General features: G+C 37.6%; 1 protein-coding gene and 1 pseudogene across 1 annotated transcript in view; both read right to left on the bottom strand.

The window, feature by feature from the left end:
- The window catches only part of LOC148544505 (uncharacterized), an 87,176-nt gene extending 74,017 nt beyond the window's left edge, over positions 1-13,159 (bottom strand). The window contains exons 1-2 of the mRNA XM_088498945.1: positions 13,050-13,159; positions 12,814-12,940 (exon numbers count right to left, since the gene is read on the bottom strand). The gene's annotated coding sequence lies outside the window, so the exon portion shown is untranslated. The remainder of the gene's footprint in view (positions 1-12,813; positions 12,941-13,049) is intronic.
- Positions 13,122-13,935, bottom strand: LOC148544504 (uncharacterized; annotated as a pseudogene).
- Positions 13,936-24,478: the final 10,543 nt, after the last annotated feature.

The following is a 24,478-nucleotide window of genomic DNA, read 5'->3' as shown; positions in this document are numbered from 1 at the left end:
TTCAACAGATCTTCTAGTGAAGTGGCTTTGATATGCAAAGATTGAGACTCTTGAAGATGGTAAGGAGACAGAATGGCTTGAGCTAACCCAAATTGTCTATAAACGGCATTTGGCATGTAGACTGCGGTTCTTAAGTCATCTTCACCTGGAAATTTAGTAAAAAGTAGTTGGGAAGTCAAGAATTGTGACCAAATAATGATAATTTCCTTTTGTGAAATCTTAGCTGGGGTAAGAGATCGCGTCAACCATTTCGGACCAGTTTGACAATTAGCAAAAGGAGTTAAATTGATGTTGTCGTCTTTCTCTGGCAAGTAATAGAAAGCACAGAAGAAGTGTTTCATTTGATCATGTGAAGCCATCAACTTGTCAGGAAAAACTAAGTTGAGCAGATGGTGTCCTGCAATCTCAGAATCTATAGGACATTTTTAGGTCAAACGTGGTTGTAGCTCAGACTAAAAAATGACAAACAGCCATAATTGAAAAAACCAAACGGGACCGTCAACATTAGTGATTCTTTTTTTCTCCCTCATACGGTCTGTGATCCAATCTAGAGTGAGATATAGTCGAGTCAGAAACAATTTGGCTAAACACAACTTCCTACCTTCGGCTAACATAATGGCCAATGACATACTCAACTCTTGTGGTCAACTTGGTAGTAGTTAGAATTTTCTCTCCCAAGGGAGGTAAGCCACTTATAGCAGCTTCATCTAGAAGAGTTGGAGTAATCATGCCATATGGGGTGTGAAAAGTATGAGAAGTCTCATCTCAAAAGTACAATGCACCTCTCATTAGTCCTAAATTATCAGTGTAAGAGTTTTTACTAAATTAAATTAGATCATATATTCCAATCTCTTTTCACATGATCATCTTCTCAGTTTCAACTCTATCTAACTAAGTACGGTAACCTTCGATGTTGGTCTTTGGGAATTTCTGAATAGCCTATTGTTGGAGTCGAAGTATCCAATAGGAATGGAGTCTTGAAAATCAACGGATTTTCTTTGAGAGTGACCAAGAAAAGAATTTTTGATATTGTTTGCGACTTTGGAGAGATGATAGGGCCAATGAAAGCTGAGTCTATACCATCAATGGTGAAAGAAAGTAGCACCTGAGATTCCCATATTTTTTATTTTGAGGCTTCTGGTTCAGGAGATAAATCTTTCTCATTTTTGACAACAGGCTTATCACAAATGACCACTTTAGATGAAGAATAAAAACTTGTTGACAGATTGTGGTTTGAGGTTGCCATAAGAACACAGATTGAAGAATCCAAATATTAGATCCCAGGATTGTCAACAATCAACAAACAAGCTGTAAAGGTAGAAAGTAATGCATAAAAAATGAATAAAAGTTGAGCTTACATGGATTTAATTTGGTTTAAGCAGTAAGCAAGGATTTAACATGGAACAGGACTTAATACTACTTGTCAATATATATATATATATATATATATATATATATATATATATATATATATGTATGTATGTATTTGGAATTTTTCACAAATTCAAAATAGGACCAAAAAGAAGTATATATATATTAGTAGCCTATGTATTTGGAATTTTATCACAAATTTAAAATAGGACCAAAAAGAAGAGATGCCTCTTTAGACATTAGAACATCCTACCATTTTTCCAATTCAAAAGGACTAAGAGAAAGAGCATTTGAATTTCAACACACATGAACATGTCCCAAGAAAGTAATCTGTGATTTTTGGTTCATAAAATTTAATACAGTGGAGCATGCATGTAACTTGAAGAACAAAGAACATACTGAACAAGATCATAGTTTAAAAAAAGAAAAACAGCAACATAGTAGAATTGAAGAATAAGAGTTCAACAGTCAAATCTTAATTTGAGTAAAAGAATATAAAAAAAGAAGGAGAATGCTCTTTAGAGTAAGATTCTAGTACTCAGATAACACAAGAGGTATTATTCACACCATTTTTTAGGGGTTAGAGTTCCTCTAAATCAACAATGGGAAAGAGAAAGATAAAATGGAGCTAGCAATTAAATTTTACCTGAAATATCAGAAGAGCTAGGTATAGTTGAACCCTTGTGAATGGAAGAAGCCCACCATAGTAAATGAAATTTGAAAGAATGGGAGACACAGAGTTAAAGAAGAAGTTTCTGGATGTTCAAACACGAATGCATTCTCTCTCTCACAAGTATTACAAGACGATAGGATACTAGGCTGTTTTATTTTTGTTTAGTCAAAATAAAAATAAATAAATAGATAAATAAATAACGGTTTAATTACTCTATTGATCCCAATAGTTTTGCAAAAATTTTAATTAGATCCTGATACTTTTTTTCCATTTAATTGAGTCTTTGCACCAATTTTTTTTAATTGGGTCCCTATACTTTTTTTCTTTTTATTTGGGTTCCTGTGTAACACCCTAACTACCAAAGCTCACACTTCCGGCTGCGCGACTCTGATAGCTCGGACATTACGACGACACTTATATTATTTAATACTAAAATATGAGCCTGTTTGAAACTTTAACCCGCAATACCGCTCCCAAAGATGCTTTCGTCCGATAACATACATCCATAAATACCATACAACTTACAAAACTCATAAAGAGTACATCCGTATATATATACAAATATATATATAAATAATATTACAAACATAATCCAATACAATTCCTATCCCTCTTACAGAATATCTCAAGATAAAGGCGAGGGTACAAATAATAGTCTAAAGCAATACAGAGCATTTCAACCACAACTAAAAGAACTCTTCATAACTTCTGCGCCCATATCCTGAAAGGGAAAAAATGTAGGGGGGTGAGAACATCATCCTCAAAAGGGTTCTCAGTAGAGGGTTTTTGGGAATTACTGTAATAGGATACGTGAAGATAACCGCACCAGTGATTCATAACCGTCTTATGCCTCTTTTCAAAAACAACGGTTTACAATGAAAGTAAAGTCGGAAATCTTTTCAGAAAGAAGAACCGTTCATTTATCAAAAACTCAAAAGCCTTTCAAAACGATTTATCTATGCGGAACCAAAATAGCCTTTCATAATTTTATTCCAAACCAGAAACACAAAACCGAAATCAACCATCAGTTCATCTCTTTCCAACCACGGCCCTAGGCCCAAACAATCCAACCAACAACCAATCACCACCATCCAACAGAGTCCCAGATGCAAACACAGATAGGAAGTTCAAGCACAAACAAATAGTTATTACAAGTAGAACAGTTAGCAATTAATCACATAGGCAAACCAAGTATAATATGCACACCCAACCAATGTCACACAAATGCATATGATGCATGCCTGTCCCTAGTGGCTGATGATATCATCTGTCGGTTATAGAGCCAACCCGACAAGTCCTGGTAGCTAACCATTGGACTGTCCCTCTGTCGTGCATCCCCAACTCGAGTTATACTCATCATAAACTTGATCATAATCATGATCCATATCCATCACCCTCACTGGTGAATATTTATCCATCACCATCACTGGTGAATATTTATGGGGGCGAGCTCATCCAGGCCTTTCACAGTGCCCGGCCACACTTACGACATTGGGTTAACAGAGTTTCGAGTCTCAACCTGGAGCACATGGTGGCTAGCCATTGCTACTACCCAGGGAAACCCTCATCTCCAATAGTGGAAGTGCAAAAATCACAATTATCAATAATTCATCATATACATGCATTCATTCTCATCCATGGATCAACATCCATCTCAGCCATCCGGCTTACGGTTCAGTCCAGAACCAGCCAATATTGATAATCACACACAGCCATTCCGGCTCACGGTTCAATCCAGAACCAGTCAATATTCATAATCATACATAGCCATTCCGGCTCATAATAACACAGCACTTCCACATTCAAAATCATCAAATTCATGAAATCGGCATTTAAGCCATAAATCATTTTCTCAATTCATTTCACTTTGAAATCAAGTTTTAACTCTTTTCAGCCTTGGCTTTAAGGATCTCATTTCTCAAATCATCTCAGGCTCATAAGCCACTTTTACTCAAGGTAAATTCCCCTTTTAAAACAATGCCACTCTCGGCATCCTCTTTCCAAAACTTCCATAGTCATGGCAAGTTAAAAGCCTCTTTGAGATATTCAAAATCACCCATCCAACAATGGGATTTTATAACAAAAGTTTCTCGGCAGAGTCCCAAGTCTTTAGGGGAGAATAACATAACTCATTTCGCCAAAATCATTTAAATCATTAAAACCTTGGCTTTCCGATTTGAGTAATAAATAGGATCTAAGCCAAATCGAGTCACGTAAATCATTTACTTCTTTCAAAGCCGTTTCCTTTACTTAAGCAAAACCAACTTCAACCCCCATGATAAATTCTAGAACGTTTCAACTGTTCAAGATTTGTTTTAGTCTTGCAAGAATTTAGAATTCAAGGAGTACTTAAAACCTTTCTCAAAACATTTCAAAATGAAACTTGTCAATAGACAGTCAGGTCCTTTCAAAATCATTAAAACTCTTTAATTGAAACCCCCAAGTCAAATTCAAAGGCATAAACCCTTTTCACATTCAAATAGCTTTAAAACATAAGTTTCATCTAAATAACTTTCTCCTAAAAGAGATATAATGCCTTTCTTAAGAAGCAAGACTAAATCACAATTTCCTCTTTAATAATTCATTTCAAAAGCATGAATCATCCTTTTCTTGATAATTCAAATAAAATAGTAGAAGTCTTTAACTCATCATTTTTCCAAACAACATTCGATGAAGACTCGGATTTTATAGAAATTTCGGCAGCACCTCCCCTAAAACTTGGACTTTTGCCACCCGGTTCGGGTTCCAACTAAACCGTTTCTCATTCCTTTTCAACAGTTCAAAACCAGAAATCAATTCAAAAGCAAGCTAAATCCAACAGTCGCCTCAGTGGCATATCTCAAGGAAACCATTTCAAAAATCAACTCAATATCAACCGATTTAACTCATTTATAAAGCTTTAAAGAATCGGTTCAGCAATAAACCATTTATCAAAACCAGAGCAATTAAAGCAACCCAGGCTGGATTTCAAGAGTATTCTATCTTTCACATCATCAAAATAATTGACTCAATTCAAACCAATCCTCAACGGATTAAAATCATTTCAATTATTTAAAGAATCAACTTCAAACATTACATTTCACAAGCCACACGACAATTTAGCCAAACCAACATCCATAGTCATTCGAGTCAATCAATTGATACATAAGGCAGATACAATCACCAAGTACACAATATCTCACATCAGTACCCATATGTAATAATTCCAATAATAAACTATAGTTTTCGGAAAGCGCCCCTACCTCAAAACGCAGATTCCATAACTCAAACGCATCACAGAGTCCTTTCCGCCTCGACCCGAAATCAACAATCAAAATCCCGGCTACCAAAACCACAGCTCCAAACCGTTTTCTCAGCAACCACAACGACTCTAATCACAATATATAATAACCAAGATTAACTCTCATAACAACAATTGCTACAACTCCTCAACGTATAATAGAGCAGTAACTAGAGGGCTTTCAGATCGAAACGCTTACCGAACCAAAGGAACGGCTGAACCGAAACAGCGGCAATCTCTGAACTGGTTCCGCAGCAGCCCGGCAGCCACCTCAAGTAGTAGCGGCGACCGAACTCCGGCAATGGCGCCTGGAACCCACATACAGAAACGTTAAAGCTTCCAGAATCTTAAACGAATGAAGACCGAATTCAAAAATCCTTACCGGCAGAGTTTTCCGGCGACGGCAGCAGGGTCTCAATTGCAGAAGCTCAGCCCGGAGCTCCGGCAGCAATCCCGGAAGTCACAAGACCATCCCTGGCGGTCAGAATCACATAGATGCAGCTCTCTTCTCCGGCAGCGACACCCGCGGCGGCCTGAAACCCCTTTTTGACGGCGGTAATTCCGATCAAGGCGGCACCGGCGACGCAAGCGCGGCTGGACATGGTGGCTGAACCCCGGCTCAGCCGCAGATCTCTCTGTCTCACCTGTTCGGTGTGACTGGACGGTCTTCTCCTCAATGGCACGGCGGCAGAGCAAATCAGATTGGCGGCGGCAGAGGTTACGGCGCGCTCGGCGGCGACGCGGGCTGGGGGTGTCGGCGACAGCGGTGGCTTCACCTTCTCCGCACGCGCTCCTCCTTCTCCATCGGTGGCTATGGCTCGCGCTCTCTCCAGGTCGCGGTTCTGCCTGTGACGCTGCCCAAGGATGATCGGCGAAGGTTGCAGTAGCAAGGGGCGACGGCAACTGCGACGGCGGTGTCGCCCCTTTCTTTCCTCTGGGCTCCTTGTTTCGCGACAAAAGGCAAAGACGGTTGGGCGTTAGCGACGGCAACCCGTGGTGGCAGTGGCACGGCTTGCTCTCTCTCGATCTCCACCCTTGGATGTGCGACGGCGTTCCTCTCTCTCCCCTCCTCCCTCAATTTCATTTTTCTGCCTCTGCTCCTTCCTTTTTCATGGAAAGAGAGGAAGAAACCGTGTGTTGTTGCTGCTGGGGCATGGGGGAGCAACGGGTTACCGGGTAGGGTTTTAGGGTTTCATTTCTTTTTTCAAAATAATTAGGGTTAGGGGCATTATGGTAATTTCGCATAAAATTGGGAATAACATAGTAATTGAAACTCAATTAAATCCAACCCTAGTTATATATAGAAAATACTATTTGTTCCTCATTTTCGCAATTTGTTTTCAATAAAATGTCCTAATCTAAAAATTAGAAATAATATAATTAATGTCTTCATTTTTCCAAAATAGTAATAGTAATATTTAAAATATTTCTTATCTAATCCAAATCATATAAAATCCTTATTATTTCATAACTATCAACCTTATACTTTAAATATAGAAAATAATCCAATAATTATAAAATTGGATAATAATCATAACTTATCTCAAATCCAATAAATCAAAACTTGCCTTAATTATCTTTAATATAATAATTTCTGAAATTAAGGCTATAAATAACTATATAATTTGAGACTTGATCATGATAAGACTTTTTTAAAAGTTCTGGGTCTTACATCCTACCCACCTTATAAAAATTTTCGCCCTCGAAAATTGATACAAAACGAAAGAAGTTCCATAACAGTTCACCCTTGAACACATTTAAGGAAGAAGCAAAAATATCTCAAAATATAATCATATATACGATTTTCAAATACTTTGATTGTCATAAGCATAAGGATGTAAAGGTAGGAGTGTGATTGCAAAGCAAAAGTTACAAGGTAGGCTCAATGCAAAAGATAACATTGGTCAATCATGTGATAGAAGGGCAAGGCATCAAAGGCTATCAAACAGGATGGAGTCAAAACGACGTGCTCAACCTCCGCACACTAATCTCATATCAACCTCAAAGTTTCAACTTTTCAACTCCATCAAGCACTTTACAAACCCCAAATTTGATCACAAGCCTGACAGCTGCACCCGTTCGCAAGGAACAAAACACCCACAACTCCTAACGTTGCACACCTACCGCTTCAACTTCCGTATACACATACCACATCTTAGAGAACTAACGCATCGCGTTACTACATCTACAGATCGCACGTGATATCAAAACAATTCTCGAGTCTACTCAGAAGGATACAAAACTTTAGAAAGGAGAGGCAAATGTCAAGGATCATACTCATAGATTCGAGACAGAGTATCCAATTCCAGATAAACAAGGATGCTCAAGCAATGAAGTTTTCTAGACACAATTCAATTGACAACTTCAAAGATAACCCTTGGATCAAGGAAATTCAATAGGATCAATAGGAAGGAGAATCAGCGCATTAGTTCGGAACAATTTCAAGCTGAGTCGAAGAAGTAAGAGGTTTACAGAAAAGAATATCTCAAACCCAAGTCAAGCTCACAGAACTCGAGCATAATTAAAATACTTTCGAATACATTGTTCTTAAAAGAATCGAAAACTTCGCAGTTTAAAAGAAAAGTTAAGCAACAAGCCTCCTTCAAGAGAAAAATAAAAGCATAATCATGGCTTTGCTTTAATTCAATTTCATGTTGAAGTAGATTTTGTAGAGTTCCAAAAACAAATGCACACAACCTTGGCTAAGAGCTAAAATATTTCTTCAAATATTTTAGAAAGATAATTAGATGCACAACTTAACCAAAAGCAGTTCATAAAACTCGGGAGAGGAATCAAAGGCTTGTTCAAAAATTCTCAAAGTTCATATTCAAACAAGCGTGTATAACATTCGTAGCAAGGATGAAAGAGAAAATTAAACTCCTTTAGAAAAGAAACTCCAAGGTAAAAATTTGCACACAATCTGGTAAGGAAATAAGTGGTGTGTTACAAACAAATCGGTTTCCACTAAACAAGGAAGCTTTCCAAAACTTCATTTAAAATGGCGCATGCCAACTTTAAATTAATTTCGTCAAAATTGGACAATGGTTTTAATCTCAATCAAACAACAGAAAATAAATCCCGTTTAATATTTCGTCAAAGAGAATTCGAGACTTCTTTAAAAGGTTCAAAACAAGACTCCAAAAGCGTTCTTGAAATTACCATCTCGGAAGAACATTCAAGAAGTTTAAGATGTACTAAAAAGGAGTCAAGCCTTGCAAGAAAGGATCTTAAATTAGAGTAGTTCAAACAAGATCCACTAAACATGAAATATCAAACAAGTTTTAAATTGATCCAAAAGAATACAAAAGTCATAGAAAAGACAACTCAATCATTTGTAATTTTTCAATGATAAATCTTTAACTAAAAACTCTTGTAGAGATAATGGGAGAATAAACAATGCACTATCTTGAAACGAATCAAACTGACCCACATAAGGATGAGATTCACAAGAGGGGACAAACCAAGATCAATGGTAATGTTCACAAGATGTAAAAGATTAGTTAAAAACAGAATCACGTATGACATTCATAGAGGTGAAAAGCTTAAGAAGGAACCAGTCCGTTCATAAGAAGAAAGCTATGAATCCAACATTTTCAAAAGAACAACAATGGCATAAACTATGTAGTATGCTAAACCAAACTCAATTCAAAATAAGTTAAGTAAAGCTTATCAAACGAAACTCAACCGGAATAAAAGCGAAAAATCCTTTCTTTCTAGTATTTCGAAAAATATCCAAATACACAATCAAATAAAGATGTCCATTGGAACTATAGTAAAATTACTAGAAGGTCGAAATTTACTTTTAAAATAAGTGCAATTGCATAAACCAGTAAAAGTACAGGCAAGGTATTAGAAAGAAATAGTTGTTAAACTGTATAAATAATTTCAAAGTCTCATATATAGAAAAGTATATATCTAATCAACAGCAATTTGTAAAATCTCAAAATTGGCTGTGATCACTGTCAAGTAAGAGAAAAACTGAATCAACAATTTCTCAAAGAATGGACTCAGAATCCGGAGTTAAAAGTCACAGCACATTAAGACAGGTTCAAGGCTATATCAAAGAATACTTGAATCAAGAAGAACTCAAACAGAGGAAGATAGATGCAACAAGGATCTTAAACCAGCTTATGCACTTAAGGTCAAACAAGAATGCATATGGATAGAGGAATAGAGTGAAGACATCAAATTACTTTTCAAAAGGACTAGCAAACAAGAACTTCAAGTTAGGATATAAAAGAACGGGTCGACTCGAACAAAATTCAAGACACACAACTGAATAGCCTCGAGAAATAGTTTCCAACTTTTCCAAAACCGCGATTCGCTTTATTCAAAACTCGGACTTCATCTATGATAACCCATCAGTGCTTTCATATACATAATTCACTAGTATTAAGCCGGCCAAACTTAATACCAAGAATTATGCAATGCAAGACTAACGGCGTTAATCAATAGATCGTCATGTGCATAAAGCTCTAATTCTCATCATTCGACAAGACCTAATACATGACAAATGCTCAGAGCATGCAACTGAAGCATAGGCAGTCCATTCCTCAGGCTCTACAGGAAGAACTGCTCTGATACCATACTGTAACACCCTAACTACCAAAGCTCACACTTCCGGCTGCGCGACTCTGATAGCTCGGACATTACGACGACACTTATATTATTTAATACTAAAATATGAGCCTGTTTGAAACTTTAACCCGCAGTACCGCTCCCAAAGATGCTTTCATCCGATAACATACATCCATAAATACCATACAACTTACAAAACTCATAAAGAGTACATCCGTATATATATACAAATATATACATAAATAATATTATAAACATAATCCAATACAATTCCTATCCCTCTTACAGAATATCTCAAGATAAAGGCGAGGGTACAAATAATAGTCTAAAGCAATACAGAGCATTTCAACCACAACTAAAAGAACTCTTCGTAACTTCTACGCCCATATCCTGAAAGGGGAAAAATGTAGGGGGGTGAGAACATCATCCTCGAAAAGGTTCTCAGTAGAGGGTTTTTGGGAATTACTGTAATAGAATACGTGAAGATAACCGCACCGGTGATTCATAACCGTCTTATGCCTCTTTTCAAAAACAACGGTTTACAATGAAAGTAAAGTCGGAAATCTTTTCGGAAAGAAGAACCGTTCATTTATCAAAAACTCAAAAGCCTTTCAAAACGATTTATCTATGCGGAACCAAAATAGCCTTTCATAATTTTATTCCAAACTAGAAACACAAAACCGAAATCAACCATCAGTTCATCTCTTTCCAACCACGACCCTAGGCCCAAACAATCCAACCAACAACCAATCACCACCATCCAACAGAGTCCTAGATGCAAACACAGATAGGAAGTTCAAGCACAAACAAATAGTTATTACAAGTAGAACAGTTAGCAATTAATCACATAGGCAAACCAAGTATAATATGCACACCCAACCAATGTCACACAAATGCATATGATGCATGCTTGTCCCTAGTGGCTGATGATATCATCTGTCGGTTATAGAGCCAACCCGACAAGTCCTGGTAGCTAACCATTGGACTGTCCCTCTGTCGTGCATCCCTAACTCGAGTTATACTCATCATAAACTTGATCATAATCATGATCCATATCCATCACCCTCACTGGTGAATATTTATCCGTCACCATCACTGGTGAATATTTATGGGGGCGAGCTCATCCGGGCCTTTCACAGTGCCCGGCCACACTTACGACATTGGGTTAACAGAGTTTCGAGTCTCAACCTGGAGCACATGGTGGCTAGCCATTGCTACTACCCAGGGAAACCCTCATCTCCACTAGTGGAAGTGCAAAAATCACAATTATCAATAATTCAGCATATACATGCATTCATTCTCATCCATGGATCAACATCCATCTCAGCCATCCGGCTTACGGTTCAGTCCAGAACCAGCCAATATTGATAATCACACACAGCCATTCCGGCTCACGGTTCAATCCAGAACCAGTCAATATTCATAATCATACATAGCCATTCCGGCTCATAATAACACAGCACTTCCACATTCAAAATCATCAAATTCATGAAATCGGCATTTAAGCCATAAATCATTTTCTCAATTCATTTCACTTTGAAATCAAGTTTTAACTCTTTTCAGCCTTGGCTTTAAGGATCTCATTTCTCAAATCATCTCAGGCTCATAAGCCACTTTTACTCAAGGTAAATTCCCCTTTTAAAACAATGCCACTCTCGGCATCCTCTTTCCAAAACTTCCATAGTCATGGCAAGTTAAAAGCCTCTTTGAGATATTCAAAATCACCCATCCAACAATGGGATTTTATAACAAAAGTTTCTCGGCAGAGTCCCAAGTCTTTAGGGGAGAATAACATAACTCATTTCGCCAAAATCATTTAAATCATTAAAACCTTGGCTTTCCGATTTGAGTAATAAATAGGATCTAAGCCAAATCGAGTCACGTAAATCATTTACTTCTTTCAAAGCCGTTTCCTTTACTTAAGCAAAACCAACTTCAACCCCCATGATAAATTCTAGAACGTTTCAACTGTTCAAGATTTGTTTTAGTCTTGCAAGAATTTAGAATTCAAGGAGTACTTAAAACCTTTCTCAAAACATTTCAAAATGAAACTTGTCAATAGACAGTCAGGTCCTTTCAAAATCATTAAAACTCTTTAATTGAAACCCCCAAGTCAAATTCAAAGGCATAAACCCTTTTCACATTCAAATAGCTTTAAAACATAAGTTTCATCTAAATAACTTTCTCCTAAAAGAGATATAATGCCTTTCTTAAGAAGCAAGACTAAATCACAATTTCCTCTTTAATAATTCATTTCAAAAGCATGAATCATCCTTTTCTTGATAATTCAAATAAAATAGTAGAAGTCTTTAACTCATCATTTTTCCAAACAACATTCGATGAAGACTCGGATTTTATAGAAATTTCGGCAGTACCTCCCCTAAAACTTGGACTTTTGCCACCCGGTTCGGGTTCCAACTAAACCGTTTCTCATTCCTTTTCAACAGTTCAAAACCAGAAATCAATTCAAAAGCAAGCTAAATCCAACAGTCGCCTCAGTGGCATATCTCAAGGAAACCATTTCAAAAATCAACTCAATATCAACCGATTTAACTCATTTATAAAGCTTTAAAGAATCGGTTCAGCAATAAACCATTTATCAAAACCAGAGCAATTAAAGCAACCCAGGCTGGATTTCAAGAGTATTCTATCTTTCACATCATCAAAATAATTGACTCAATTCAAACCAATCCTCAACGGATTAAAATCATTTCAATTATTTAAAGAATCAACTTCAAACATTACATTTCACAAGCCACACGACAATTTAGCCAAACCAACATCCATAGTCATTCGAGTCAATCAATTGATACATAAGGCAGATACAATCACCAAGTACACAATATCTCACATCAGTACCCATATGTAATAATTCCAATAATAAACTATAGTTTTCGGAAAGTGCCCCTACCTCAAAACGCAGATTCCATAACTCAAAAGCATCACAGAGTCCTTTCCGCCTCAACCCGAAATCAACAATCAAAATCCCGGCTACCAAACCACAGCTCCAAACCGTTTTCTCAGCAACCACAACGACTCTAATCACAATATATAATAACTGAGATTAACTCTCATAACAACAATTGCTACAACTCCTCAACGTATAATAGAGCAGTAACTAGAGGGCTTTCAGATCGAAACGCTTACCGAACCAAAGGAACGGCTGAACCGAAACAGCGGCAATCTCTGAACTGGTTCCGCAGCAGCCCGGCAGCCACCTCAAGTAGTAGCGACGACCGGACTCCGGCAATGGCGCCTGGAACCCACATACAGAGACGTTAAAGCTTCCAGAATCTTAAACGAATGAAGACCGAATTCAAAAATCCTTACCGGCAGAGTTTTCCGGCGACGGCAGCAGGGTCTCAAGTGGCAGAAGCTCAGCCCGGAGCTCCGGCAGCAATCCCGGAAGTCACAAGACCATCCATGGCGGTCAGAATCACATAGATGCAGCTCTCTTCTCCGGCAGTGACACCCGCGGCGGCCTGAAACCCCTTTTTGACGGCGGTAATTCCGATCAAGGCGGCACCGGCGACGCAAGCGCGGCTGGACATGGTGGCTGAACCCCGGCTCAGCCGCAGATCTCTCTGTCTCACCTGTTCGGTGTGACTGGACAGTCTTGTCCTCAATGGCACCGCGGCTGAGCAAATCAGATTGGCAGCGGCAGAGGTTACGGCGCGCTCGGCGGCGACGCGGGCTGGGGGTGCCGGCGACAGCGGTGGCTTCACCCTCTCCGCGCGCGCTCCTCCTTCTCCATCGGTGGCTATGGCTCGCGCTCTCTCCAGGTCGCGGTTCTGCCTGTGACGCTGCGCAAGGATGATCGGCGAAGGTGGCAGTAGCAAGGGGCGACGGCAACTGTGACGGCGGTGCCGCCCCTTTCTTTCCTCTGGGCTCCTTGTTTCGCGACAAAAGGCAGAGACGGCTGGGCATTAGCGACGGCAACCCGTGGTGGCAGTGGCACGGCTTGCTCTCTCTCGATCTCCACCCTTGGATGTGCGACGGCGTTCCTCTCTCTCCCCTCCTCCCTCAATTTCATTTTTCTGCCTCTGCTCCTTCCTTTTTCATGGAAAGAGAGGAAGAAACCGTGTGTTGTGGCTGCTGGGGCATGGGGGAGCAACGGGTTACCGGGTAGGGTTTTAGGGTTTCATTTCTTTTTTCAAAATAATTAGGGTTAGGGGCATTATGGTAATTTCGCATAAAATTGGGAATAACATAGTAATTGAAACTCAATTAAATCCAACCCTAGTTATATATAGAAAATACTATTTGTTCCTCATTTTCGCAATTTGTTTTCAATAAAATGCCCTAATCTAAAAATTAGAAATAATATAATTAATGTCTTCATTTTTCCAAAATAGTAATAGTAATATTTAAAATATTTCTTATCTAATCCAAATCATATAAAATCCTTATTATTTCATAACTATCAACCTTATACTTTAAATATAGAAAATAATCCAATAATTATAAAATTGGATAATAATCATAACTTATCTCAAATCCAATAAATCAAAACTTGCCTTAATTATCTTTAATATAATAATTTCTGAAATTAAGGCTATAAATAACTATATAATTTGAGACTTGATGATGATAAGACTTTTTTAAAAGTTCTGGGTCTTACATCCTGCACCAATTTTTTTTAGTTGGGTCCCTATACAATTAAACCAATTACTGTCAAGAGGGACCTAATTGAAAAAAAAATTCCGTGCAGGGACCAAATTAAAAGGAAAAAAAGTATAAGGACCTAATTGAAAATTTCGCAAAACTATAAGGACCAATAGAATAATTAAACCATAAATAAAGAAAGGGAGAGTACAACACTCTACGAGTACTTCTATTCACATTCTAAGTTAACATTTTAAAATAAGATACTTGTCAATACACATTTTTTATTATTTATATATATTTAAAAAGAAAAAATATATATATAACAAAACAATAAAAAATATATATAATAAAATATATATATATATAAAATAAAAAATAATAGTAATAAATTTAAAAGAACAAATAAATATATGTTTATATATACTTCTTTTATTATTATAAAAAACAAGGTTTTTTCACTTTCAATCACTGTACGACTTCAAGTGAAAAATCTTGGGGGCATTATGTTAGACAAAAATATTATTTTTATAAGAAAATAATAAAAAAATAATTAGTCATATGGTGATGTTTCTGTATATAAGATCTATATTTATTTTAATTTAAAGTAAGTCATTTGACAGTTTGGTTATTTATTTGGATTTTTTGAATTGACATCAAGCAAGGAGTATGGGAAATGTAACATCCTACCACCCAGAGTCTTATGCTTAAGTCATAAAACTAAGGTGGCAAGGTATTATGACCTCTAGAAGTAAAAGTATATATAATAACAATATTAGTTGAAAGGAATTTATACCGAGGAGCCTGTGAAGAAAAGTTTAAAACAAAAGTCAAAACGCTCACATAAACGGAAAACTTGCGTGTGAAGAAACCTAAGATTCATAAGTATAGTAAACAGAAAGTAGGAATAGAGGGTCAAAAGTACAAAATAACAAGCTCCTAACTCAGCCTGCAAAGTTAAGGCTGGCCGGAGAATATTTACATACTTATATACATAATCCGAAACCCAAATTACATACATAAAACCCTAGTTCTCCATAAACCTCTAGGAAGTAAACAAGTATATAAGAGGAGAATTTATATATACATATACCAAAAGATTAAAAAAACCCAAAAGAAACCACTTCGTTTCAGCAGCTCTAGACGCCTAGTGAGGTGCCTCTTGACCTGCATCTGAAAAAACACAACATAGTATGGGATGAGAACCGGAGTTCTCAGCATGGTAAAGGTGCCACGCACATAAGATATAAGGTCTTGGGAATGCCAGAGGTAATCCTAGAACACCGACACTCAGATTATAATTCTTAAGGGACTACAACAGAAACCATAAGCAGGAGTAGATATCTAAGGTTCTTAAGGTTCTAACTCAATCCTAACTTAATCTCTCAAATAAAAATCCACTCACTATCTCATTCAACTCTAACCCTTACCACTGACCCAACCAACCACGGCCTATGGCCCAAATTGAACCAGCTCGGCCTCCGGCCTAAATAAACCCAATCTAATTCCATAAAATTCACCAAATTAATAACTAGGGTTCACATTATTTGATAACCACAAGGGTTTAGAGTTTTCTTACCTTATCCACGGATTATTTAGACAAAATCCATCAATTTTCTCAAGTTAATTCATAATACATCAAAACATCAAAATTCTTAATACCCATTAACCCAAAAACGAAATCTGAATAGAAGGGAAAGGCTGGGAACAAAAACAAAATTTCTTACCAAATTTTTTAGTGGGTTTTGTAGAGAATTCTGAGACGAACGCGTGATTGCTGATGGCTCGTCAATCGGAGCTCCAGATTGGAAGATAATTGAGTTTGAATTCGGAGTTAGGGTTTGAGCTCTTAGTTCGCTCTTCCCTTCATGCTTTCTGCGAGCTTCATGGAAATTTAAAGGAAGATGGCTGTGTTTAAGGTTTTATATGTTGGGCCATGGGCCCGGTTCAGGTCCAGTCCGACCGGTTCGGCTCTTTTGGCCCAATCTTGGGCCAAATCTTTTAAAATTGATGTCAAAATTCTTGTTTTAATTTTCTCTATCATATTAAATCATAAAAATTATATTTCTAATTTTCTTAATTAATAATTAATTTATTCGCTAATTAATTACTAACCTCTCGGGTTTTATATCCTACCCCCCTAACAAAAATTTTTGCCCTCGAAAATTCGCTCTCAAATCTGCGCATAAGCTCCCACATATATAACTGACCTCTTACCATTCATTTTGTTTTTTTTTCAGAATCAATTTAACACCTTATTCCCATTTCAAGTCTAAGCTACACCCGTCTATTTCATTCTTACTTTCGTCTAACTCTTTCTCAATTACTGCAACTTCCTTAACCTTCAAGAGTTCCATCTAAGTCAAATTAATCTCAAATCCTTCTCAACTATCTCGAACACTAATCAGTTTTCCAATCTCTTAGTCTAATTCAATCCGTTATAGCCTAAATCACACACACTTTTTACTCCTGGATCCTACACTGATTCTTCAAGACACCTCATATCTAAAACTCCGTCCTCACATCAATACAATTCTAGAGCCACCAAGATTGTTGCGCTTCTGCATCGCTACTCTAATTATAAGCCATTAAGATTCTAAATCGTTCACTTACTCTACCAGAACATTCCCTGAATCTCTCCATCTTTCTAACTAAATATTATCGACCTTTGCCCTTGCTGTAAGCGTCCTAATCCCTAGGCATTTCCACCACCTAATCCATTATCGCCTTCTTCACCGTTCTCAGTTCGGATGTGTCATCCTCTTAGTAGTAGCTCGGACTACAGCAACCCTAAAATCAGTCGTATCATCTCACTCGCGCCCATGAGACGCCCTTTGGGGTCATGTCCACATCGAACAATTGATATTAAGGTGATCAGTCTTAATATCTAAAGTCTAGTGCTTCGAATTCTCCAAAGCTAATGCTCATGAACATTTATGCTATATATGTCAATCAGACATCCTAAATAGCATGTACACACAACCAGAGTATGCTTAAAAGCATAGTCAGTCCATTCTCCAGGCTCTACGGGAACGAATTGCTTTGATACCATAATATAACATCCTACCACCCGGAGTCTTATGCTTAAGTCATAAAGCTAAGGTGGCAAGGTATTACGACCTCCAGAAGTAAAAGTATATATATAATAACAATATTAGTTGAAAGGAATTTATACCGAGGAGCCTGTGAAGAAAAGTTTAAAACAAAAGTCGTAACGCTCACGTAAATAGAAAACTTGCATGCGAAGAAACCTAAGATTCATAAGTATAGTAAACAGAAAGTAAGAATAGAGGATCAAAAGTACAAAATAACAAGTTCCTAACTCAGCCTGCGAAGCTAAGGCTGGCCGGAGAATATTTACATATTTATATACATAATCCGAAACCCAAAATACATACATAAAACCCTAGTTCTCCATAAACCTCTAGGAGGAGCAAGTAAACAAATATATAAGAGGAGAATTTATATATACATATAACAAAAGATTAAAAGAAACCCCAAAAGAAACCACTTCGCTTCAGAAGCTCCAGACGCCTAGCAAGGTGCCTCTCGACCTGTATCTGAAAAAACACAACATAGTATGAGATGAGAACCAGAGGTTCTCAGCATGGTAAAGGTGTCACGAACATAAGATATAAGGTCATGGGAATGCCAGAGGCAATCATAGAATGCCAACACTCAGATTATAATTCTTAAGGGACTACAACAGAAACCATAAGCAGGGGGTAGATATCTAAGGTTCTTAAGGTTCTAACTCAATCCTAACTTAATCTCTCAAATAACAATTCACTCACTGTCTCATTCAACTCTAACCCTTACCACTGACCCAAACAGTCACGACCTATGGCCCAAATTGAACCAGCTCGGCCTCCGACCCAAATAAACTCAATATAATTCCATGAAATTCACCAAATTAATAACTAGGGTTCACATAATTTGATAACCACAAGGGTTTAGAGTTTTATTACCTTATCCACGGATTTTAGACAAAATCCATTGATTTCTTCAAGTTAATTCAATCCTAATACATCAAAACATCAAAATTCTTAATACCCATTAACCCAAAAATGAAATCTGAATAGAAGGGAAATGTGTAATACCTGGTCTAACCGAAATTTAGTAAATAATAAGTTAAATAGGAGCGAATATGGTTGGAAGATTTGGCAATTGGAATTTGATAATTTAAATATGATATTTGGATTCAGTGAATTTTTCCGAGTCAAAAAATATAGTTTTCTGCGTAAAAGTGCGCAGTGGAATTTTGACCGGCAGTACCGGCTGAGATCTGTCTGGTACTACAACTGAGGAAATTGATTATGGGTAAATAAGATCAAGAAATGAGGAATTATAATGAGGGAAGGTAGAAATATTTAAAGTGCGATTTAGAGCGCTAATCTTAAAGGTTTTGGCCCAAAATTGGGCCAATGGGCAAAAATAAGTGAACCGGGCCTAAGTGGGTCCAAGACCCAACATATATAAACATTAGTTGTGAGCATTTCAGCTCATTTTACCCTAAAAAGAAGGGTTGGGGCGCTGATTTGAGAAGAGAGAAGAGAAGAGAGAAAACCTAACTCTCTTTGATCTTCAAACCACCATAACTTGAGCTACGGAGCTCCGATTGACGAGCCGTTTGCGGCCACGCGTTGCTCTTCTCATCCTCTACAATTATATCTAAGTTTGGTGGTGAGTATTTCATTCATTTCTGCCCAGTTTTCGAAATTCTCCACTGTTACACGTTTTTGGGTAGTTAGTGTTGAAATCTTGTGATTTTGGGTGTTTAGGGATACTCCAACATGGATTCTAAGTAGGTTCTATCCCTACTTCATATGAGCTGAGGTAAGAAGTGCTCAAACCCTTGTGATTTGTCATTTTTATGAGCCCTAGGTTGATGTATGTATGTGACATTGGTTATGTTAGTGTATTTGGTGATGTTGGTGCACAATTGGGAGATTGGTATTGCTTGAGGAGCTTTGGTAAGGCTTGGAGCTAAGGTTGGTGAAGAATTCCAAAGAAGAGGCTCAATTGGTTTGGCTACAAGAGGTACGGTTTAAGTTTCATTTAAGTACCGTGTGTTGTGATGAGAATTCCTAGGCTAGATGCCCCTAGGATTAAGTTTGGATTGTGTAAATGGTTGGTGCTAATATGCATAGTTGATATGTAATGTGAATTAATGATTGGGTTGAGAATTGTGTGACCTTGTATGCTTGGTGTATTGAGAATTTGATGTACTGGGTAATGAGTATTGATTTGTGGTTTATGCATTTAAATTGTGAAAATTAGGCCGGAGGCCGTGAATTTTGGGCCGGAGGCCGAAAAGAGGTAAGAAAGGTAAGTCGATGTGTGCATTGTATGATGGCACAAGTGATTGGATGAATTTCAGATAATGAATATATGAATGATTAGGTTGGTTATTGAATAATAAGGTTTGAGAAGTTGAAGTGTGGAATTTGGTAATTTTGGGTGAAATTATGTAGACGAGGTATGTTTGGTTCGGTTGAGATATATTATGTGATCATATATGTGATTATGATTATTGATGCCTTGATGGTATGATGATACATTAGAGATATGTATGTTGTGATATATGCTTGGGGAATGATTAAGGTTGATTTGTGGGTGAAATCACGTGATAGTGAGTATGATATGGATTACGTATAATGATGGTTAATTGGAAATGGTATTATTGGAAATTGGGATGAGGAAGGATGTATGACATGATATTGTGTTTGTCCTTTAGCCATTTGATTGAGAAGTGTTAAAATGGTTAGATGTGGTTTTGGGAATTTTTGGTAAAGTGTCAATGTGTGAGTTGAGGATGGCTTGATGTGGATTTTGGTACATTTTGATTGATTTCAAAAAGGGTTGAAATTGGCATGTTTTGGTTGATTTTGAAAAGAGTTGAAAATGTCTTGTTTTGAAAATGGCACCTAGTGGTTTTGTATGAAAATATGGCTTTTGGGCATACTTTGACGGGACATAACTTGGACTACGGATCTCTGTTTTGTGCCAAATCTATTTAGAAATGAAATTGGATCCGGGATGTCCATGCCGTTTAAAGAACGGGTGAAAAATGATTTAAAATGAGAAAGTTATGTCCATCGGAAGATTGGGGGTTGAATCTGTAAATTCTGCAGCTTTTAATTTAGAAAATTTTTAGCAGAATGACCCTCCACGCGTAGGCGCACTTGGCGCGTACGCGTCGTTCTTCAAGAAGGCACTATCCACGCGTGCGCGTGGTGTGCGCGAGCGCGTCGATGCGCTGCACCAAATGCCTAGCTATTTTCCCAAGAGTTGTGCCAGAGTTGTGCCCGTTTTGTGCCTGGGGCGCAAGAGCACCCACGTGTACGCGTGGCTGACGCTTGCGCGTCGTTTGGCTATTTTTCAACCCGCGCGTCCGCGCGTATGACGCTTGTGCGTCAATGAGTTTTGTGGCTATCCACGCGTGCGCGTGGAGTGCGCGTATGCGTGGCCCTGTTTTCATGCCAAAGTTGATTTTTGAGTTTTAAAAGTCAAATCTCATACTTCTAAGCCTCCGATCTCACCTCTTATGTATTAAATCATTCTGATATACCTAGCAATGAGCTAGGGGATGTGGTAACTTGCGAGTGAAGCAAGGAGAAAAGTTACGATCAATGATGATTAAAGATGATTATATGAGATATGGAGGATGCCATGAGCCGGAGGGCTATATTTATTGATAAATGGCCCGTTCTTGATTGGACCATGAGCCGGATGACTGAGTTATTGCCGGATTACGGCAAAGCCATTATTGTTTATGGCTGAGTATAAATGCATATATGATTAATGAATGAATATGTTAAATGGATAATAATGAAAAAATATTGAAATGTGATGTGCGACCCCGGGTAGTAGGCAGTGGCGTTGTCCACTTGCTCCGGGTATGAGACGGGAAAGGAGGATTATGATAAACGAGTTTAATCGTGGGGTTTTGAATAAATGTGTATTTGTGATACCTGGGTAGTAGCAAGGGTCGTGGTTCGACCCGCTTGCTCCGGGTCATTGTCTGAGGATTGATAATAATGAAGGGTGATTATGAATAAATGTTTATTTGTGATACTTGGGTAGTAGCAAGGGTTGTGGTTCGTCCCACTTGCTCCAAGTTAATGTTTGAGATTTGGTAACAATGAATGTTGATAATATGAATTGAGATTGAATGAATATATGTTTGAGATGCCTGGGCAGTAGCAAGGGTTGTGGTTCGTCCCACTTGCTCCAGGTCAGAGATTGCGACGCCTGGGTAGTAGCGGCAGTAGTGGTGAATCCACTCGCTCTAGGTTGAGCTTTTAGACACCCGCCTGGGTAGTAGCCGCAGTAGTGATTATTTCACTGGCTCTGGGTTGAGCGGGCAGTAGCAAGAGGGTTGTAGCTCAAACCTACTTGCTCCACAAGGGGTGTTTCTATCCAATGGTTAGCTACCAGGACATGTCGGGTTGGCTATATAACCGACAGATGATATCATCAGCCATAGGGCAGGCATTCATCATTTGCATATGTTTGAATTGTTTGGGTTTGCCATTTGTCTTGGATTTCTACATCATATATGCCATGTTACCTGACTATATGCTACTTGTTCTACTTGTATCATGTTTGTGTATTACTTGCCTGTATTGCTTGTGTTTGTACAACTGAGAGGCCCCTCATGCTGGTGTCGGTGGGTGTGAGGGCTGTTCTTGATGGGATGAATTGATGATGCGATTGCATGATGATGTATTGATATAGAACTGCTGAGGCAGAACAACTGGTGATGGTTTTGCTTATGATTCTGAGTCTGATTCGTGGAAGAGTCAGCGAGTTGGGAAACATGTGAAACATGAATTGAATTTAGCACTCCCTTATGACAGTTGCCTATTCATGGATTAACGAGAACCTAGGATGAATAATTGGTGAAGAAGTTTAGGATGCTTAGTGAGTTTTTGTTGCAGTACATTGAATTTATTTGGCACTTTTACCGTACTGGGAACCCATGGGCCCGGGGTTCTCATTCCGTATATATCTCTTATTTTTCAGATACAGGTCCAGGTGCTCAGAAGTGAGTTGTGGGTCGTCTGAGAGACGGCGAAGATCTTTATTTCCTCTACTTTGTGTTTTGATTAGAATCTCTCCATCTTTGTTTTGGAAAGTTTATATTATGTATTGAACTCTTTGAATTTGCCTATAGAGGCTCTCATGTTTCCTTCGGGAGAGATTAGGATATACTGTTGTCAACTAATTTCATAATGTACTCTAGCCGACCTAAACTTCGCGGGTCGCGACTAGTAGCTATTTACTTATGTTATATATATCTATCTGTTATCTATCTCTTAATCTCCTCTACGCCTTGTTCGTATATCATTTTCGGCTTCACGGTTTATCTTTTGTTGTCGAAACGTGAGAGATACGTCTTCGTGATTTTATTTCTACTCTTTTCAGGCTTCTCGATTAATACTCCTTTCGAAATTACCTATATTTATTTATTAAAAATCCACCTGAGAGTCGTACCACCGTAATATCATTGACTTATGACTCGAGCATAAGGATTTGAATATTAGGGTGTTACAAAAGGCTGGGCACAAAAACAAAGTTTCTTACCAAATTATTCGGTGGATTTTGTATAGAATTCTGAGACGAACGCATGGCCACTGACGGCTTATCAATCGAAGCTCCGAATCGGAAGATAATTGAGTTTGAATTTGGAGTTAGGGTTTGAGCTCTTAGTTCGCTCTTCCGTTCATGCTTTCTGCGAGCTTCATGGAAATTTAAAGGAAGATGGCTGTGTTTAAGGTTTTATATGTTGGGCCATGGGTCCAGTTCAGGTCTGGTCCGATCGATTCGATCTGTTTGGCCCAATCTTGGGCCAAATTCTTTAAATTGGTGTCAAAATTCTTGTTTTAATTTTCTCTATCATATTAAACCATAAAAATCATATTTCTAATTTTCTTAATTAATAATTAATTTATTCACTAATTATTTACTAATCTCTCGGGTTTTAATAGTTACGGATGCAATTCAAATTCTCTAGAAATGATTTACAAAGGGTAACTGTAAGTTGACATTAAGTTAGTCTATAAATAGCGCTTTAGGAATACATTGTAGGGAGTTCAGTTCTTTCGAAAAACACTTAGAAACCCAAAATGCTCTCAGCTCCTTGGTATCACAGAGTAAAATTGGGAATCTTAAGTAATTCCTCTGAACTCAAACACTTGTAACTTATTTTTTTCCGTTTTTATTAATAAAATTTCTCTACTTTTACTTGTTCCTCTCTTTTATGTTTATGTTTCTTTCTTCATCTTCTCTTTAATTTCTTGTTTGTTTTAATTTTTGCAATTTACTTTGCCTCCGGCACCTCGCGTTTCTTTGTTTATTTGTTACTTTCAATCCTTTTTAATTCTTATTGATGATATAATTGCGACATTGAGATACCCACATTTTCTTTTAAACATTAACAAAATTTGAGTAAAATACCTTGAAAATATAAAAACCAATGATAAATAAGGTGGAGTAGGAGAAATTATACTGAGGTTGTTAAAAGTAAAGGTCTAGAGTTTAGTCGTAGTTTGTCTATTTACTATCTTAACAATGCCAGAGAAAATTCTTTTGGGATCAAGAGAATAAGAAATCTAATATGGTTCTAGTTAGACGGAAGATAGTACAGGCAGCAAAGAAGATATGAGAATTGAAATTTATAAATACAATTATTTTTAATATTGCACTATTTTTAAATAGTGGTGGAAGTTTTTTAAAAAAGATTGTTCACTATAGAAAAAGGTTGTGTGCTTACAATTACTTGAACTCTAATGATATAATATCGAGTAAGATCTTCCTTGAAAGTCCATGGATAGACATTTGTCAATTACAAATAAAAGACGAACATATGAAAGAAGACGGTCAATGATCTTACTATAGAGACAGGAGATGGAAAAAGAACTAGATTTTAGGATAATACGTAATTATTGTTTGAAAACTTGAAAGTC

The sequence above is a fragment of the Arachis ipaensis genome, chromosome B9 (genome assembly GCF_059453495.1).
Source record: "Arachis ipaensis isolate K30076 ecotype BB chromosome B9, ASM5945349v1, whole genome shotgun sequence".
NCBI classification, from domain to species: domain Eukaryota; kingdom Viridiplantae; phylum Streptophyta; class Magnoliopsida; order Fabales; family Fabaceae; genus Arachis; species Arachis ipaensis.
The sequence above is the reverse complement of the archived record's forward strand: the minus strand, read 5'-3'. Positions and strand labels throughout refer to the sequence as shown.